Genomic DNA, 7061 nt, shown 5'->3' on the forward strand with positions numbered 1-7061 from the left:
GTTTCTTGGTTTAAAAATGCAAAGGGTTATTTGTGGTGGGGGGTGTCCTACCACCAGTACAGGGAACGAAACCCACTCTAAGCTTACCTTCGTCCTGTGGCATGTAAATACTCACCCAGGCCCTCCAAGCACATGCTCCTACATAGATAAATTCAGGTTTACACCAATGGCAGTTGCCATCACTGTCTCTTTCTTTTGTGTCCTTCCTAGACCAGGCAGCTCAACACCCCTTGCTTCTGCTTTGGGATTTCCTCTGCCCTGCTCACCCTGGTGGTACCTGCCTTGCTGTGCTAGCAGCAAGCCAGTTGACTCATCTTCATTCACCTTTTAATGCAATGCACATTTTTAACATTTTCTGGAAAGGCTATTGTAGAGCCCAGCAGGAACTCACATTACTGGAAACCTATACCCTGTGCAAAGGGAGCAGGGTCATGTGGCAGAGAAGATGAGAGGCAGAGATAGCTTGCTGCTGAACAACTGATTTTTTTCCCCAAATGTCAAGTTACCAAAAAGCAAAAGATCAGATAACTGGAGGGTGAGGCTGCATCTCACTTACCCCATTCAAAAAGCAGCTGCCGCTCGCTGAGATGGGCAAGTCAGCACAGCAAAAGGCATTGCTTGGGGTCAAAGCCAGTTCTCTGCTGCTGTGGGGCTGTGCCTGATGGGCAGTGGTGGCACAGCAAGAGAAATTGGCTGTATCCCAGGCTGGAGGCAGTGAGCCCAGCTTTGGCACCGTGGGGCTTGCAAACCTGATGCTTAGTGTCACTCAGTACTGGAGTTTCCATGCACCACACATGGAAAATGTCGTGTCCAGGCATACGTTACTCCGAGGGTGGGATGACAAAGGGACTGACACTGCCTTCTCCTCACCTCCGTAGGAACTGTCCCTTCCCCATGTGGTTTTCCTGTGTGGTGTATGGTGTTCAGCCACATAAGGATGCAACAGGTGCTACCTGATGGCTCCAGAGGATGCAATTTCAACTGGTGCCTATTTTATGTTGCTGTGAGATCTGTGCTGAGTCCTGGCTGTTCTCTTTCCTTGAGTCAGAAGGCAGGGGGAGTTTATCTGTAATTAATTAAATAGAATGAGCATAGGGAGTTTATCTGTAATTAATTAAAGAGGATGAGTGTGGGAACACTGTTGTCTTACTCCTAACATTTGTATTTTAAACTTATATTCACTGGATCCTCAGGTTATTCCATTGACTGGAGACATTTTCATTTATTTTTAATCAGACATCTGCTTAGTAATTTTTCTTTTAGATGTATTCTGCTTGATGCTCCTGTCTAAGGAAGCGAGTAATGTTTTCAGTGGAATTAACTTTTATTTAAACCACCAGTAAGAGATGAAACTAACTTTTTTATGATGTTAAACTGAAAAATGTCATGTCTAAATTAAATCAATCCTAATTTTTGTTTTCATCATCTTTTTAGTTTTTTCCAAATCCAGTGTTTTTGTGAATTCTTTTGGGAGAAAGGTGATCCCTGACAGCCACAGGGAGCCATGATTCCCATAACAAACAGCACATCCCTCACGTTTACGTTATAAAAGCTCATGTCATATGCACTGCTTCCACCACAAATTAATGCAAGACACCCTTCTCTCCTCTGTCTTTGAACACATATTATGGCTTTCATTTCAGAGACAGTAACTCTCCATAGTTTAAATTCACCCAGTTCTGGAAAATTAGGATTTTAACATATTCTTCTTTTGTTTTGTTTTTTTCTTTCTTAAAAAAAAAAAAATAATTAAAAATAAATTTAAAACATTTAAAAGTTGCAGTTTTCCTCTTAAGAACACTCATAAGATACTTTCCTTCATTTTCTCCAACAATTCTGCCATGAAGAGCCCAGAAACTTCCCATCTAACCTTAGCAGACCTCCCTTCTGGAGACCCTCCCTGAGCCCAGTGAGGGTCTGGGCAGGAGCAGAGGAGCAGGGGTCTCTATGGAGGTGGAGCCATGGACTAGGGGCTGGTCTCACGCTCAGCTTTCAAACCCCAGACCTCACACCAGAAAGGACAAGGATCTTTTCATCCAGCCTGAAAATTTGCGCCCACACACCAAAGAAAATCTGTTTAAAATGCCCATGATTGCACTGAGTCCGGCCATTAAATGGATGTTTGCAATCAAGCCAGCATTCAGCTTCAGCATGGCTCCTGGAGTGTGACAAATTGTCTTTATGAATTAGTCATTTAATTTGTGAAAGATAGTTTGGATATTGTCACATACCCACGTGTCCTCCATATCCCTGACAACTGTGCCCCCACGCATTACTATTTAGTAGGTGATGAAGCCAAGAAAACCCTTGGGACTGGAATGCTGTTGGGACATACAGCCAGACCCCAGATCTGGGCAAAGCTCCAGTTTTCCAGCACCAGAAACCTCAGAAAAACCTATTGTTGCTGTCAGCTACTCACTGATGATGATTTGAACAAGAAGTAAAAGCACAGGAATTTCTCTCATCAGCTCAGCCTTCCCTTGACAGCCTCGTACATGCACCTTCAGGGTGGTGAGATATGGCAAGTACAGAACTGCAACACAGGGGCAGAACAAAATAAACTGAACATGGCCGGAAAACCAGCAACTCAGTTGCTCTTTCACTGGTACTGGTCTTTAACTCCTAACTTGCGTGCTTGTGGGGAAGCAACTAGCTTTTTTTCCCAGAATTTGCAACTGAGACAAGACAAAGTGAACTAGACACAAGAATGGTCTCCACACAGCTGTAGAGTGCACTGGCTCTTGAAGCAGCATAGTTGTTTTTTTAATTCTAAATGGCCATGACCAGCCACTAGCACTCCTGTTCCCCTGCAGGACATGCATGTGGCTGGGGTAGCTCATCCTCCCCCTCCTAATGAACCTGAGGGCTGGGTTCTGCTGTAGAAGAGGTTTCTCTAAATCTCAGGTTTTTCTGTCCATCCTGGTTTTGGTTAATACGGCCCAGAGGTGTGATGCTTGGACAACATCCCTCGGCAGAGAAGGAGCAAACCCCACCCCGTGAAGGATCTCTGCACAGGGGGAAGAGCAGCTCCTGGTGCCTTTTCCATCATGAAGCTCCCCAGGTACCACAGGAATGAAGAGTCACTCCCACAGCACTGAAAACAATTTTGCTCCAGTAGGAACAAGAAAAAAAATGAAGATGGGGTTTGGGATGCTAAATACCGAGAAGACTTGGTGCTTAAAGCACCAAGCAACCAGAAAACATGAGCAAAAGCAAAGCAGCCCGTTGACTCCTGCTTGGCCTCAGCACCTTCTTTCTAGCTGAAGGTCTCTGGACCAAACCTGGTGCCCTCAGTTCCCTTTAATGACCCTTTAGCCCAGGGATACACCTCAGATTGAAGCTGTGCTCTCAAGTGGGATTGTAACTGAGCAGGCACATCTGAATTCCCTAGTTCACACAGAGGCTAAGGTGCTGCTGCCTATTTATAGGCAGATGGGTTAAATAAAGTGCCTTATTCATCCCTGAGGTTTTAAACAAATTCCAGAGAGGACAAAGGACGTTGTGTCTTTTTCCCCACCCATATTTTTTTGGCCCAGTTTGTACATGCAGAGCTCAGACTTGTTCCAAGAGTGATTCAAAATAAGACTAGAGAATTATTTGCTGGCTCAGCATGAACCGCTGTCCTGCTAGAAATCATCTGTACAGTTTTCATATGCATTCTGTGAAAAAGAAGCTATGAAAAAATGTAAAGTTTTGGTGTGTGGGTACAAACCATGCTTACAGATCCACTGATAGTAATCCCTCAATTTCCTGGCTTTGCTTAGAGTCCACTGCAGCTGATGGATGAGTTTGGGTACCAGGGGGAAGAAAGAAGGAATAAAACGAGGGTATTTTAAGACCTTGCTTTATAGAAATGCTCAGTAATGTATTGAAATAAGCAGAACAAGAGATGGTCCTTATCATGCTAAGCTGCTGTCCCAGTCAAGGCCAGCTCGCTGAGTCAATACACTTTTCATTGCATTCTCCGAAGATTTTCTGGTCTCTAACAGTGATGTGTGCCCTTCTCACGTGCAGAGCCTCAGCGAGTTTGGACAGGAGTGCTGCTGGCCAGGCCTCAATGTGTGAATAGCATTGCTTAGGTGCTTGCATCTCATTCCAGCAAATAGGAAAGAACTGATCCAGCTCACAAATAACCCAGACGTGTAATTACCTTGTTTTTGCAATAGGTGATTTTGTCACAACCCTGCATCTGGCCTGGGTCATGATAACCACTATTGTAAGCCAGCCAAAGCTTTCCTTCCAAGTGATTCAATTTTAAACTCTTCAGGGTAGCAACTGCCTTTTGGTTGTTTTGTACTGGAAAAACCTTAGAAGAAAACACAAGGTTTGGGAGGAAATCAACAGGAGATGCTTGCATCATTTTACCCACACAGGTGTACCTGCTCCATACCCTGCCTGAGGCTCAAGATGTACCTGCCCCACTCTGGAGTGCATTATTGTATATTGCCCCTCTCTCCTCTGCCACCAGCCCTGCTTCCCCCTACAGCCCCCACAGGGATCCCAGCTGTGTGGGTGAGCTGGCTCTGGCAAGGACAAAACCAGCAAGGTTTAGCTGCATTCATGACTGCAGGACCAAAGCAAGAGTGGGCTGAGATGAAAGGAATCAGGTGAAATGGTCAAAGAACTGCCCAACACGTTTGCCTAAAAGTAGAGTAAAAGCAACAGCTGTGAGTCTCTCCAGTTCTTTCCTGGTTACTCTCGAGTTGCCAGAAAAACTATAGACAAATTAACTAATTTGGGTTTTGGTGGGTTTTTTTCCCCTCCAGAAAAGCTTGCATGCATTTATTCAAAGACATTAAGTGTTTCTGCCATGCAGAACTCTGCCAAGAACTGTGCCTATTATTCCAGATTTACAATAAAAATCTTGTGCAAATGACCTAGATACATAGAGTACAGCACTTAAGTGGGGATTTGGCTGAATCCAGCACACATATCTAATCAGAAAACATCTACAGGCTTGGGAAAACACCATGATGGGATCTTACAGAGTCTTAATATATAGGTGGGTACAGGTTATATGAGAAGAGAGAGGCAATACTGTGTTAATGTTGGAAATTCTCTCTTTTATTGTTCTGTAACATCTGCTGGCCAAAGGAGAGAATGAAGAGCATCTTGAGATGTAAATCAACCTGATCCACCAACTCCATGTGTGAACTGAAGTCATTTGACCTTTTGAGTCTCACTCTTAGAAAATTGGATAAATGGCTGATTCCAAAAATGAGAACCAGATGCTGCTACATTTTAACAAAATCTTCCTGCTCATGGAGCTATTCTTGCTTGGAAAGAAAAATCTATAGGCAACTGTTTTGTGTCTTTAACACAGGACAATGTGAGCTCTTAGCAGATGGCAGGATAAGGTCCATGCTGTACACTAGAGCAGAACACAGCTCTCACTATAATGTGATCGTGCCTGGAGTGTTCATAAACAACAGAGCTTCTGTAGCAACATATGCTATAGGCGTTGCATGGCAGTAGGTAGGTTTGTAAATACTATACCCCTGCAGAGTAGGGAATTTACACAGTTAAACACACACAAAATGAATGAGACATAGGCACAGAGCATATGATGCCAAACATCAAATACTAAACATTTCTAGAGTGACCATCAACTCTGCTCCAGAGGAAAATTTCAGAAGAAACTTGAAGATCTCATTTCCCCTCCAAATTTACTGTGGTTGTCACTACACTCAAGATACTCATGTTGATATTTCAGTCTTCTTTGATCTACCAGCCTTCCTACAGGCTGCCAAGAACATGTAACAGTTTGTACACTCAATTATCCTATAGTTAAGCTGTATCTTCTCTTTGTGGATTTATTTTTTTATTTAGAAGGATACGATTACCCTCTGAGTAATGCTTTGCTACCAACTCAAAGCAAAATGCTCTGCAAACAATATATGTGAAAGAGTAGGAATCTCTAGTGTCTAATGTGAAAACTAATACATAATCAACTTTTATCACAAAAGCATAAACCAGCCCCAGCTGTATCCATGCTGCTTGACCAGGTCTGGTGAAGTTGTGCTCATGAATCTCCAAATTGATCTTCCTCTAAGATCAGGTATGTACAGAGATAATTTGACTTTGTAGACCCAATTCTTCCTGAGTAATACACTGAATATGGACATTTGGACTGTTACTGGAGCTTACTTCTGAAGTGCTTGTGACCCCATTCATCTGGTGTGCATTTCTTGACAGCTTTGCTGGATCTCCATCAAGAACTTTCCTCCTGTGTCTTCTTGGAGAGATCAGGTACCTCAACAAAAGGCAAGATTAAAAAACACAGGATGGGATCCCTTACAGCGGTGACATGCTCAGAAAATTTTGCAAAAGAGTGCCCAGGTTGGTCTCTTCTGCACCAGAGGCTGCTGGATTCAGTCCACAGTCTGGAGAAGAAGTCAGCTAATATGCTCCATCTTTGCTAAGCAGCCTAGTTTCTGTCTGAATTCCTACATGACTAGCACACAGAGTGCATATTAAACATTAATGCAAAAGACCCTGCAGATTGGAGCTTCCTGAAAGGCATCACGCAGCAGGTCTTCGTTAGCGCACGAGAGCAGATGGACACACCCCGGGGGGGCTGACAGCACATGCAATGCCTCTCTGCACTCTCTTCTTCAGCCTAATGCCTCTGAACTTCATAAGCATCCTCAAAACATCCATAAATGATTCAGAAGAGGATGGATTCACCAAGGGGGAGAAGTGACTCTTGCTAGGTTGTAGGAGACCCTAGACCACTGTTCTAGTTCTTGTTCCATCACAAACATAGGCATAGACACTTTATCTGTCTGAGCTGAAGTTACCCAAGAAGATTTATATGCTCAGTCCCCAAATTTTGAACCCCTCCATCTTTACTGTCCTGAGAGTACCTCCTTTTCCTCAGTAAAGTGTTCTACCTTTCCACATCTGACATCTGACATCTGACATCCACACTTCTGTACACTGGTGGGATTGACAAAGTTTCTCACCAGTGGGATCTGTTCCAAGAGACAGTGTCCTCACAGACAGATTTTGGCTGCCTCTTCTCAGGGCAGGAAGAAGTTTCTGAGCAGTTTTTAAGTGTC

The sequence above is a fragment of the Chiroxiphia lanceolata genome, chromosome 6 (genome assembly GCF_009829145.1).
Source record: "Chiroxiphia lanceolata isolate bChiLan1 chromosome 6, bChiLan1.pri, whole genome shotgun sequence".
Classification (NCBI taxonomy): domain Eukaryota; kingdom Metazoa; phylum Chordata; class Aves; order Passeriformes; family Pipridae; genus Chiroxiphia; species Chiroxiphia lanceolata.